General features: G+C 40.4%; 1 long non-coding RNA gene across 3 annotated transcripts in view; it reads left to right on the top strand.

Annotated features, from left to right (window-relative positions):
• Positions 1-14,228, top strand: part of LOC309663486 — a 67,896-nt gene that overhangs the window by 5,708 nt on the left and 47,960 nt on the right. For all 3 annotated transcript variants that reach the window (XR_014265305.1, XR_014265306.1, XR_014265307.1), the window contains one exon: positions 5,971-6,125. This is a non-coding gene — a long non-coding RNA (uncharacterized lncRNA). The remainder of the gene's footprint in view (positions 1-5,970; positions 6,126-14,228) is intronic.

Genomic DNA, 14,228 nt, shown 5'->3' on the forward strand with positions numbered 1-14,228 from the left:
AGAAGCTGTCTTTTCTCTGCTGTATATTCTTGCCTCCTTTATCAAAGATAAGGTGACCATATGTGTTTGGCTTTATCTCTGGGCTTTCTATCCTGTTCCATTCATCTATATTTCTGTTTTTGTGCCAGTACCATACTGTCTTGATTACTGTAGCTTTGCAGTATAACCTGAAGGCCAGGAGCCTGATTCCTCCAGCTCCGTGTTTCTTTCTCAAGATTGCTCTGGCTATTCGGGGTCTTTTGTGTTTCCACACAAATTGTGAAATTTTTGGTTCTAGTTCTGTGAAAAATCCCATTGGTAGTTTGATAGGGATTGCACTGAATCTGTAGATTGCTTTGGGTAGTACAGTCATTTTCACAATGTTGGTTCTTCCAATCCAAAAATGGTTTATCTCGCCATCTGTTTGTATCATCTTTAATTCCTTTCATCAGTGTCTTGTAGTTTTCTGCATACAGGTCTTTTGTCTCCTTAGGTAGGTTTATTCCTAGGTATTTTATTCTTTTTGTTGCAATGGTAAATGGGAGGGATTCCTTAATTTCTCTTTCAGATTTTTCATCATTAGTGTAGAGAAATGTAAGAGATTTCTATGCATTACTTTTGTATCCTGCTATTTTACCAAATTCATTGATTAGCTCTAGTAGTTTTCTGGTAACATCTTTAGGATTCTCTATGTACACTATCATGTCATCTGCAAAAAGGGACAGCTTTACTTCTTCTTTTCCGTTTTGGATTCCTTTTATTTCTTTTTCTTCTCTGATTGCTGTGGCTAAAACTTCCAAAACTATGTTGAATAATAATGGTGAGAGTGGGCATCCTTGTCTTCTTCCTGATTTTACTGGAAATGGTTTCAGTTTTTCACCATTGAGAATGATGTTGGCCGTGGGTTTGTCATATATGGCCTTTATTATGTTGAGGTAAATTCCCTCTATGCTTACTTTCTGGAGGGTTTTTTATCATAAATGGGTGTTGAATTTTGTTGAAAGCTTTTTCTGCATCTATTGAGATGATCATATGGTTTTTCTCCTTCAATTTGTTAATATGGTTTATCACACTGACTGATTTGTGTATATAAGAATCCTTGCATTCCTGGGATAAACCCCACTTGATCATAGTGTATGATCCTTTTAATGTGCTGTTGGATTCTGTTTGCTAGTATTTTGTTGAGGATTTTTTGCATCTGTGTTCATCAGTGATATTGGCCTGTAGTTTTCTTTTTTTGTGACATCTTTGTCTAGTTTTGGTATCAGGGTGATGGTGGTCTTGTGGAATGAGTTTGGGAGTGTTCTGCCCTCTGCTATGTTTTGGAAGAGTTTGAGAAGGATAGGTGTTGGCTCTTCTCTAAATGTTTGATACAATTCACCTGTGAAGCTATCTGGTCCTGGGCTTTTGTTTGTTGGAAGATTTTTAATCACAGTTTCAATTTCAGTGCTTGTGATTGGCCTGTTTATATTTTCTATTTCTTCCTGGTTCAGTCTCGGAAGGTTGTGCTTTTCTAAGAATTTGTCTATTTCTTCCAGGTTGTCCATTTTATTGGCATATAGTTGCTTGTAGTAATCTCTCATGATCCTTTGTATTTTTGCAGTGTCATTTGTTACTTCTCCTTTTTCATTTCTAATTCTATTGATTTGAATCTTTTCCCTTGTTTCCTTGATGAGTCTGGCTAGTGGTTTATCAATTTTGTTTATCTTCTCAAAGAACCAGCTTTTAGTTTTATTGATCTTTGCTATTGTTTCCTTCATTTCTTTTTCATTTATTTCTGATCTGATATTTATGATTTCTTTTCTTCTGCTAACTTTGGGGTTTTTTTGTTCTTCTTTCTCTAATTGCTTTAGGTGTAAGTTTAGGTTTTTTATTTGAGATGTTTGTTGTTTCTTGAGGTAAGATTATATTGCTATAAACTTCCCTCTTAGAACTTCTTTTGCTGCATCCCATAGGTTTTGGGTCATCGTGTTTTCACTGTCATTTGTTTCTAGGTATTTTTTGATTTCCTCTTTGATTTCTTCAGTGATCTTTTGGTTAGTTAGTAGTGTATTGTTTAGCGTCCACGTGTTTGTAATTTTTACAGATTTTTTTCCTGTAATTGATATCTAGTCTTATAGCATTGTGGTCAGAAAAGATACTTGATAAGCTTTCAATTTTCTTAAATTTACCAAGGCTTGATTTGTGACCCAAGTTATGATGTATTCTGGAGAATGTTCCATGAGCACTTGAGAAGAAAGTGTGTTCTGTTGTTTTTGGATGGAATGTCCTATAAATATCACTTAAGTCCCTCTTGTTTAATGTGTCATTTAAAGCCCATGTTTCCTTATCTATATTCATTTTGGATGATCTGTCCATTGGTGAAATAGAGTCTTAAAGTCCCCTACTATGATTGTGTTACTGTTGATTTCCCCTTTTATGGCTGTTAGCATTTGCCTTATGTATTGAGGTGCTCCTATGTTGGGTGCATAAATACTTACAATTGTTATATCTTCTTGGATTTACCCCTTGATCATTATGTAGTTTCCTTCTTTGTCTCTTGTAATAGTCTTTATTTTAAAGTCTATTTTGTCTGATGTGAGAATTGCTACTCCAGTTTTCTTTTGACTTCCATTTGCATGGAATATCTTTTTCCATCCCCTCACTTTCAGTCTGTATGTGTCCCTAGGTCTGAAGTAGGTCTCCTGTAGACAGCATATATATGGGTCTTGTTTTTGTATCCATTCAGCCAGTCTATGTCTTTTGGTTTGAGCATTTAATCCATTTACATTTAAGGTAATTATCGATATGTATGTTCCTATTACCATTTCTTAATTGTTTTGGGTTTGTTTTTGTAGGTCTTTTCCTTCTCTTGTGTTTCCTGCCTAGAGAAGTTCCTTTAGCATTTGTTGTAAAGCTGGTTTGGTGGTGCTGATTTCTCTTAGCTTTTGCCTGTCTGTAAAGGTTTCAATTTCTCCATCAAATCTGAATGAGATCCTTGCTGCGTAGAGTAATCTTGGTCATAGGTTTTTCCCTTTCATCACTTTAAATATGTCCTGCCACTCCCTTGTGTTTTGCAGAGTTTCTGCTGGAAGATCAGCTGTTAACCTTATGGGGATTCCCTTGTATGTCATTTGTTGCTTTTCCCTGCTGCTTTTAATATTTTTTCTTTGTATTTAATTTTTGATAGTTTGATTAGTATGTGTCTTGGCGTGTTTCTCCTTGGATTTATCCTGTATGGGACTCTCTGTGCTTCCTGGACTTGATTGACTATTTCCCCTCCCATGTTAGGGACGTTTTCAACTATAATCTTTTCAAATAGTTTCTCAGACCCTTTCTTTTTCTCTTCTTCTCCTGGGACCACTATATTCAAATGTTGGTGCATTTAATGTTGTCCCAGAGGTGCCTGGGACTGTCCTCAATTCTTTTCATTTTTTTTTTCTTCATTCTGTTCTGCAGTAGTTATTTCCGCTATTTTATCTTCCAGGTCACTTATCCGTTCTTCTGCCTCAGTTATTCTGCTATTGATTCCTTCTAGAGAATTTTTAATTTCATTTATTGTGTTGTTTGTCATTGTTTGCTCTTTAGTTCTTTTAGGTCCTTGTTAAACGTTTCTTGTATTTTCTCCATTCTATTTCCAAGATTTTGGATCATCTTTACTATTAGTACTCTGAATTCTTTTTCAAGTAGACTTCCTATTTTCTTCATTTGTTTGGTCTGGTGGGTTTTTACCTTGCTCCTTCAACTGCTGTGTGTTTCTCTGTCTTCTCATTTTGCTTAACTTACTGTGTTTGGGGTCTCCTTTTTGCAGGTTGCAGGTTCATAGTTCCCGTTGTTTTTGGTGTCTGCCCCCAGTGGTTAAGTTTGTTTCAGTGGGTTGTGTAGGCTTCCTGGTGGAGGGGACTGGTGCCTGTGTTCTGGTGGATGAGGCTGGATCTTGTCTTTCTGGTGGGCAGGACTGCATCTGATGGTGTGTTTTGGGGTGTCTGTGAACTTATTATGATATTAGGCAGCTTCTGTGCTAATTGGTGGGGTTGTGTTCCTGTCTTGCTAGTTGTTTGGCATGGGGTGTCCAGCGCTGGAGCTTGCTGGTCATTGAGTGGAGCTGGGTCTTAGCATTGAGACAGAGATCTCTGCGAGAGCTCTCACTGATTGATATTACAAGGGGTCGGGAGGTCTCTAGTGGACCAATGTCCTGAACTCAGCTCTCCCACCTCAGAGGCTCAGGCCTGACACTGGCTGGAGCACCAAGACCCTGTCAGCCACATGGCCATGTACGTGGGGAGTTTCTTGCCTTTTGGGAAGTCTTAGGTCTTCTGCCAGCATTCTGTAGGTGTTCTGTAGGAGTTGTTCCACATGTAGGTGTATCTGTGGGGAGGAAGGTGATCTCCACATCTCACTTCCCGGCCATCTTGTAGGTCCTCCTTCAAACTCTTCTTTCTATAATTAGAGTAATACAATGGCCCCTCTCACAATGGTTTGCAGCATTTAGTTTGTTTTTATTCACATAAATACTACTCGCGAATTTTAATTGTGTAAGAAATCATAGTGGTAAGGAAAGATAAATCATGTGAATATATTTATTTCATTATATTTTTTTAAAAGTGGTAATTTTTTAAAAGCAGTGAATTCCTGGGTCGACCTAGTAGCAGAACCTGGGGGTCCTCTGGTGACCAAGTACACATCTATTTCCCTGGGTCCCTGACTGCAGAGTGACCTAGGTGAGTCCCTCAATCATTTTAGGACTTCATTCCCTCAAGAGTAAATGAAGTTGATGACACCTGCCCTTCTGATTTCCCCAAGCAACTATAAAGATAAAATGAAATGGGCTGCAAATCATAAAGCACTAAGCTATGATGCTATGATATTTAGTACTGTTTTAGTCCACTAGCTTGCTTTCAGTCCAGTTATGTATACTTTTTTGATTGAGAGTGTGACATACAAGTTTGAGTCAGATCAGTTTGTTTCTTTAAAATATGTACAGACATACATTGTTTTCTCCTTTTGGTTGTACATATCTCCATGCATTTTAAAACTTTCTAAATTTCTGAATGACCTATGTTTAAATTTTTGTTTTTATATACCTGAAATTATACAAATTTTGTGTGTGTCAAGAACTTGTTCCATACAACTGTGGTATCGAAAATAATGTGAATAACTTTTGAAATTATATAAACTATGCTTAATTTGTATTAAGAACTGGTACCACTATATAATACTTTTTCCCCCCTGTATTAAATCTTTTAAATACCAAGAAAAAAAAAAAGGGACAGAGTATAAATCACAATTGTGATGTTAAATTATGTCTCAAATGTCATGTATAAGGGACAGAGTATAAATCATAGTTGTGATGTTAAATTATGTCTCAAATGTCATGACTTAATCTTCAGGACCTTTCTGCAGGGGAAATCTGAGACAGCGGTTCTATTGCCTGTTTCTCTTCAGCCTTTGAACCTGCCCACCTGCATTGTCTCCTTCTAGTCTTTCTGCCGCTGCTGACACGGGTTTGTGATCTCCCACCGCTGGGTGACATTATTGATTTCTCCTCACATTCTTTGCCATGGGCTTGCAAATACTTTCATTTGTCTCAGGGGGCTCTGAGCCTCACCACCTTGCTTCTCATTCCTGCCTCCTCCACCCTTTGGAAAAGCTTTGTCTGTGAAACTGGCCTCTGCTATCCTCTCCACCTTTTTCATTCATGGGCTTGCTGGGCCCATCTCCTCTGATGTGCCTCTTCTCCTCAGTGGGTTCTTGTTATCTCAGCTGCTTGGGATGCTTGTGTGACTTCCCTGACCCGGGACAGACTCCACCTGCCTTCTTTCCTCTCCCACGCTGATGAGAACCCCCATTTTATCCTGCTGGGGATGCATCCCAGCCAAAGCTCAGCAGGCTGAGGCTATAGACCCCACTCTGAAGAAGGAGTCCTGCCTTTTCCTCTCTTGGGTCTCCATTCGGGGAAGCCACCAGGAAGCAAAGGGCCAATCGGTGGTTTTTCCTCTCTTTTCGTTCCAGTTTAACCTGCTAGTGTGCTGGGAAAGAAATCAGGCCTTTACCTGCAGAACGAATGAAATGAAACCCCAGGCTGCACATTTCTCTGTGGAAGACCAAGATAGTTAATATCAGAAGGGAATTTGGGGAGCATCTTGTTCAGCTACCTCATTCCACAGGTGAGAAAGTAGAGACAGGAAGTGAAACGGCCTGCATGAGGGCGTGATGCCAGGCCTGTGCTAGTACTGGGTATCTAAGATGATCAACATATGGTTCCTGTCCTGAGCTGCTCACACTCATGGGACAAGGACACATTTACTATATTGAGTGGACAGGCATTGCTACCTGCTGATTAACCAGTCCTCTCTCATAGTTTCCTTTTAATGAAGTCCTCCACCTCCCCAAAAGTAATCTACCATCTCCCTGGAGGTCTAGCTCCCAACCAATCTGTGTGTAGATCTCAAAGTGTCATCAAAGGGATCTCCAAACCATGTCCTTCTCACCCCAGGCTGCTTCTTTACCCTCTGCCACACTTCTCCTTGGGGTTTGTGAGGATCTCCAGTGGGGAATAGCATAGCTGAAGAAGACACCTCTCCCGTGCTCTTTGCGAGGACTAAAGACCCTCTCACTACTCAGGGCACCACAGGAAATTCCCAGCACTTTCATCAGCTCAGGGCCTCCGGAAGTGAAAAGAGACCTCTTTTTCCAAAAAATGATTTTGCCTCTTTAGTCTATAGTGTTACTATGCATTGCTTGGGAGAGCCCAGGGGGTACCATAAGTTACCGGGAAAGCCCCTCTCTATTCTGGTTTTCATTTCATGAGCCCTTATTTCTTCTACAGGAGAGATGAGGAGAAGCTGGTTAGAGATGTCCTTGGAGAGGATGAGAAATTGGTGGGAAAAAACCTGTGGATGAATCATTGAGCACTTAACTTTTCAGGATCCTACATCAGTTATCTATTACTGTAGAACAAACTACTCCAAAACTCAGTCACTTAAAACAACTACTTTATTGCACATTGTTCTGTGGGTCAGGAATCTGGACGAGGCTCAGTGGGATGACTTATCTCCACTCTACATGGTGTCCCCTGGGACTGCCCACCTGGTGCTGGAGGATCCAAAATGGCTTCATTTTTGTGTCTGAGGCCTTGGCTGTTTGTTGGGGTGCCTGAGTTTCCCACATGGCCTCTTTCTCCAGCAGGATAGTCTGGGATTATTTACCTATTGGCTAAGTTTAGAAAGGAAAGCTTCTGTGTAAGAGCTTACCATGCCTCTGCTTGTGTCACATTTGATGTCGTCTCTTGACCAGGGCAAGTGACATGGTCAAGCTCAGAGTCAGTGTGATAAGGACTACACAAGGAGGCATGATATTTTGGGGACCATATGCCACCCCTAAAATACACAGTTGATCACCAAACAGTTCCTTGTGGCAGAGACTGTAGCAATGCAGTTCACTTATCCTCACCCCAGCTAGCAAGACTTTTTGAATCTCAGCCCATCCACCAATACCCACTCCCCTCTTTTACCCTGTCTGCTCACATTTCAGATGGCATCCCTGTACTCTGTACTAGAGCAGGTTACTTAGTTTCCAACACATGTCAGCAAGCATGAGTAAAGAGGAGCTCTGGCCTTTTAGGGTGGGTTTAATAAACACTCTTCTCGAAATAAAATAACCTCTAGATTTTCCATTAGTGGGCATAGTTTGTGCAGAGGCTCAGGGTGAGGTACAGAGATATTGGCACCTGGCTGTGCCCTGGCTTCAAAGGGCATGGATGTCAGGGAAATAATATTGAAGCCATCTAGTCACATGAAGTGGGTAATTGGCCTTGGGTTGCCAAGGGAGAGTGATTCAGAGTGTGATGCTAGAGTCAGTCCTCCTGGGACATGTGATTAAACCATACTTAGTAACTCTGGAAAAATTAAGTACCCTCTCTGAGCTGCAGTTTCTACCTATGGAAAATAGGAACAATATATATCAATCAATCAACCAAGATTGTTTTAAAGATCAAATGGTAACACATGTCAGATATTTATCACTATGCCTATTACATAGTAATGTCTCGCAAGCTTGACTATTTTTATTGACACTAATACAAACTTACTCATCTCCCCACTATTCTCCTTAAAAAACGAAATCCAAAAATATGTATATCCTAGTGCAGAAGAATAGGAGAAAAAAAGGAAGAAAAAAGTGAGGAAGGAGGATGAGAGAAAGAGAGGGAAAGAGACCAAAATAAAGGGAGAGACGACAAAAAGAAGACAAAAAAGAGAGTGGGGAATAGGAGAGAGACGGAGACAAAAAAGAGATGACAAGGCTGTGCACACACATGCTTTAAGACCAGAGATCATTTACCAAGAAGGACTCACATCTCTGGGGTTACCCAAAGCTCACTTGGCTCCTGGCAGACCTAAAGCATTTGCCAGTGGGAGAGGCAGAGGGGTGTGTGTCAGAGAGTAAATGAATGTTGCCACCCTAGGTGTCTGTACCAACTTGAACAGGATCATATGGAAGAAAAGGAAGGTAGTGGGAGTGGGGGAAGGGAACTATTTCTCAGAGCAAGGCTGAGTGATTGGCTGGGAATTCAACCATGAGACCTGGCCCATTAACAAGTCTGCAAATAATACATACAGCTCCTGCCTACATTTCCAGATCCCAAAGGAGAAACAGAACAGCCCAGCTCTCCACGTGCTTTTCCAGACCAAATTCCTTTCAGTTTAACCCTCCTGCTTTGCACCTCTTTGGTCCCTTTCTTCCACCAGGGACCTAAGGGCTGGGTGCTGGTATGGATGGAAAGGGAAATTCTTGCCAAGGATGAGCAGGAGCAGAGTGACTTGAAGGTCCCATCCCTGATCCAAGATCCATTCTCTGTCATGACGTGACTCCTGGGCTGGGATTGCAGACTCCATCCATGTGCAGGTGGAAGAATTAGTGATGACTTAAAACCGGGATATGGATGGTGTGAAAACACCTTCTCTAATTTATGGAGCTCAAGACTTGGGATGATAAAAAGTGCTCCCCTTTGCAGGCAGGATCACAAGAACTCTCTCTGGACATCAGCATCTCCAGATCTCCCCTTCTGGTTTGTGTCACTGACCACAGTGCAGGCTCAATCACTTGAGAAGGACCCTCCTCCAAAATTGTTTGTGATGATATATTTCTTTCTTTCATGTATAAGTATCTTTTAATAACCACTTAAAAAGATTTAGAATTAAGGGTAGAACATTTAGATAATAAATTCATATTATTAATATTTTTGTATTTAGAAATCTGTGCATTTTTGGTACTTTATGTTCTTATCATATTTAAGGGAATTTGGTCTATTAGAATTACAGGGCTTCCCTGGTGGCGCAGTGGTTGAGAATCTGCCTGCCAATGCAGGGGACACGGGTTCGAGCCCTGGTCTGGGAAGATCCCACATGCCGCGGAGCAACTGGGCCCGTGAGCCACAACTACTGAGCCTGCGCGTCTGGAGCCTGTGCTCCGCAACAAGAGAGGCCGCGATAGTGAGAGGCCCGCGCACCGCAATGAAGAGTGGCCCCCACTTGCCACAACTAGAGAATGCCCTCTCACAGAAACAAAGACCCAACACAGCCAAAAATAAATAAATAAATTAAAAAAAAAAAAAAAAGAACTACAGACTAACCTTGTAACTTCAATTTACAGTAAGTAATTGAATGATTAATTTAGATATGAGTTTTGGTTGAAATCTTAGTTTATATCATATTCAAATAATTAAGAGAACTTAATCACTATTTTAAAAGGTTAATTTATTAGATTTATAAGAATCATTTAAGTAATTGAGAAAATTTATTGGACAATCAATGTTCTTTTAAGTGAAATCAAATATATTAAATTTATCAATGCAGCACAGAATGTTTTCTTTAATAAGTTTGTAACTGGGATAAAATCTCCTTAAAAAGTGATGGTTAAACTCACTAGCTCCATAATGAGAACTGTAAGATTTATAAACCAAAAGTAATAGATTAAAGAAGAACTAGATTTTTGAATGTGGACCCTTAATTAATAGAATATTTTTTAAATTTAATTTTAAAATGACCTCTGAATAACGTTTTCTGCTCATAAAAGCTACCTGGAAAACATAAAAGACATTACATTAAGATTATTTTGTTCATGGTGATTATCAGTGTATTGGCTTTCTATTGCTGTATTAAAAAATTACCTCAAATTGAGCAGCTTAAATGAATGCCAATTATTTATTATCTCACAGTTTTCATGGGTCAGTAATCCAGGCACAAATTCACTGGGTCCTTGTCTCAGGGTTTTACAAGGCTGCAATTGAGATTTCAGGCAGGGCTAGGGTCTCATCTGAGGATCGAGGTCCTCTTCCAAGTTCACATGAGTGTTGGCAGAATTCATTTCTTTGCAGCTATAGAACTCACAGTGGCTTGCCTCTTCCAGGTCAGCAAGAGAAAGCATCTCTAACTTCTAAACCCTGTTTTATTTTTAGTTTTTTATTTTATATTGGAGTAGAGCTGATTAACAATGCGGTGATAGTTGCAGGTGCACAGCAAAGAAACTCAGCCATACATATACATGTATCCATTCTCCCCCAGACTCTCCTCTCATCCAGGCTGCCACATAACATTGAGCAGAGTTCCCTGTGCCATACAGTAGGTCCTTGTCATAAACCTTGTTTTAAAGAGTTCATCTGATTAGGCCAGGCCCATCCAGGATAATCTCCCTCTTAATTAACTCAAAGCCAACCAACTGGGTGAAAGGAAGAAAGAAGTAAGTGAGGGAGATTAAGGGATAGAAACTTCCAGTTACAAACTATGTAAGTCATAGGTATGAAATGTGTAATGTGCGGAATATAGTCAACAACTATGTGGAATCTCTGTTTGGTGATATATTGTAACTAGAATTATCATGGTGATTGTTTTGAAATTTATAGAAATATCGAATCACTATGCTATGTAACAGGAAATAACAGAGTGCTGTAGGTCAATTATATTTCAAAACAAACATACAAAGAAACTCATAGAAAAAAAGATCAGATTTGTGGTTACCAGAGGCAGGGGGTGAGGGAGGAGGAATTAGATAAAGGCAGTCAAAAGTACAAACTTCCAGTTATAAGGTAAATAAATACTAGGGATGTGATATACAGCATGATGAATATAATTAACACTGTATGTTACATATGAAAATTGTTAAAAAAGTAAATCCTAAGAGTTCTCATCACAAGGAAGAAATTTTTTCTGTTTTTTAATTGTTTTTTAAATTTCTCTATATGAGATGATGTTCACTAAACTTATTGTGATAATCATTTCACGATGTATGTAAGTGAAGTCATTATGCTGTACACCTTAAACCTATACAGTGCTTAATAATATGTCAATTATATCTCAGTAATACTGCAAAAAATAAAATAAAATAAAACATTTAAAAAAGCCAACTAAGGTCCGTAATTACCTCTGTGAAAGTCCATTTACCTTTGCCCTATAACGTAACATAATCACAGGAGTGACACCTCATCATATTCACAAGTCCCACACACACTCAAGTTGGGAGGGATTCTACAGTGTGTGGATGCCAGAGGGCGAGGATGTTGGGGCCATCTTAGAGTTCTGTCTGCCACAGTTAATAACAGTATCTTTCTTTCTTTACCATGGACCCCACAGGGCATCACGTCTACCACGCTAATATCTTCCTCACACTCACCTCTCCTCCTCACATCCTATCAATCAGAGTATGATTGATGCTGTGTACCCATCATTTCTTGACCACATACCTTCTTCTCTAGAACCACTGCTTCTATCTGGGTTCATTTAAGGCCTTATCGCTTGCTGGCCTTTCAATGTTACCAACCTGGTTTCCTTGTGTCCACTCTGACCGCCTCAATCCCTTCTCCATCCTGTAGCCAGGGAGATCTTCCTTCAGTGTAAATCTGATCACCTCATTTCTCAATTTACAATCTGTGGTATGATGGTTACATTTCAGACTTCTTCCTTGCATGTTTTTTCCCAGTCCAGCCCCTGCCTTGTCTCTAACTTCACCCCTCTCCAATCTCTCTTCTACAGACTACTCCCTATGCATTTCTTATGTTGCTATCATTCCAAACTGTTGCAACTTCCCACATGGGTCAAACCTCGTACTTGTTTTCATGACTCTCCCTGCCTGGTAGTTCTGTTCCACATCTGTAGTGGTAGGTCTGTGTCCATCTGGTAGACACTCAAAGACTTGGCATGAGGTTCAACTTCTCTCTAAGGACTTCCATACTCTCTACTGGTGCACTTGACCATTCTTTTTTTTTTTTGCTCCAGTCCCTCATAGCCTGTATAGACATTATGACCCTGTAACACTTTACTGCATATATCTGTATAATAAGTCTATATCTATCTATGTCTTTCCATCTTTCTCCTAGATAACAAGGCCCTTGGAGAAAGAAACAGTTTCTTTTTTATTGTGGTAGCCACAGTAATTGACATGGTATTAAGGATATAATAGACAATTCATGCTTTTTAATAAAGGAAGGAACCAAAAAGTAAATGCCTCAATTCTCAGAACTTTAGTTTTCTTAATGAAGGTGATATGATCTATAACCCAGGGCTAACATTAAGTACTAGGGTTGTCTCAAAGTCTGTCTTTGTTGCCAGTATAGCTCAGGGATGGCAGGAAACTTGACTCCATCTGTATGTACTGAATCTTTTAGAATTATATGACATGGTTTGGCATGATAAATTAGCAGAATTGTAACAGTGCGACAATAGCTTTCTTCATGATAACAAAATGTAGCTGTGGTGGCCATGTGGCTGTGTCTCACAGATCTCCTGCTGTAGGAAGCTTAGTTGACTGAGGGCCTCGGATGCTGCATTCTAAAATCCATCACTGGGGCTTCCTTGGTGGCACAGTGGTTAAGAATCTGCCTGCCAATGCAGGGGACACGTGTTCAAGCCCCTGGTCTGGGAAGACCCCACGTGCCACGGAGCAACTAAGCCTGTGCACCACAACTACTGAGCCTGCGCTCTAGAGCCTGCGAGCCACAACTACTGAGCCCATTTGCCACAACTACTGAAGCCCACTTGATTAGAACCCGTGCCCTGCAACAAGAGAAGCCACCGCAATGAGAAGCCCGCGCACCACAACGAAGAGTAGCCCCCACTGCCACAACTAGAGGAAGCCTGTGCACAGTAACGAAGACCCAACGCAGCCAAAGATAAATAAATAAAATTTAAAAATAATAAAAAAGAAAATTCAATTGAGTAAAATTTAAAATAAATAAACAAAATCCATCACTGTGCTTGCTCCAAGGCCAAGCCTCCCACACGTTGCTCCCAGCTAATGGTTCAGTGCACTGAGACTAAGACAGATCCATTTCTAGGAGTCCCAGGATTGCTCTGTCAGCTCATTTCGGCTCAGTGGTTCCCAAATGGCTTTGCCAAAACTTTCTTAGACCTCAGGACAATCTAGGACGCTTTACCCCAACACTCCTTTCCTCTCTCCTTCACAAAGGATTAGACTTGCTTTCTGGTCTGCAGGCTCTCCCAACCTTCTCTAGGACTTTTCTGATTTCCTTTCACAGAGGCATTTCCCCTTATAAAGTCCTTGCATGTTTAAACCCATCTTGGCATCTTCTCCTTGGAGAAGCCAGACCAAAAAAGCAGTATACTATAAGGACATTTTTGTTTTCTGTGAGTTAATGCTTAGCAATAATAGATAGTGTCCTTCTGGCTTAACTGTGGTCAGAGAAATGAGGAAAGGACTTTTGTCCTTACTTGGGAGAGAGTCTTAAAAAGGGGGAGAACCGGGAAAAAGCATGTTAGTGGTCATGCAAATCAGCGAAGGAGGCTGTAGGGGGGAAGGACACAGGATAGTGTTGGGACCGACTGCTTTTCTTCACCCAGAGAATTTCCTTAGAGAACACATTTCTACTCTGACCTAAGCAAGCTTGTGTTCCCCAACAATAGCACGTGCGTGCGTGCGTGTGCGCGCATGCACACACACACACACTCCTTGTATCATTCAAGGTCCAAGTAGGAAAGTATAATAATAAAGGGAGAATTTAAGAAAGAGCTGTTTCCAGAGACCCTGGCATGATTTTCAAAAGTAGTGAAGAATGGTGCCGTATCTTCCAGGTTAGTCATATCCAGGAGTGATGAAGGAGCAAGGGAAGGGAGTGGATACTAGAAAACAGAGGGAAAATAGCCTTATAGGAGTTACAAGCTTTAATGGAGAAATACAGCTGTCTACAACATTAAATACCCAACTATCACTCTGCTCTCTCCCTCTAATCTCCTGTTGATATCCCCAATGGCTAAATCCAA

This window comes from Balaenoptera physalus, assembly GCF_965194825.1.
Source record: "Balaenoptera physalus genome assembly, chromosome: 6".
In the NCBI taxonomy this organism is placed as follows: domain Eukaryota; kingdom Metazoa; phylum Chordata; class Mammalia; order Artiodactyla; family Balaenopteridae; genus Balaenoptera; species Balaenoptera physalus.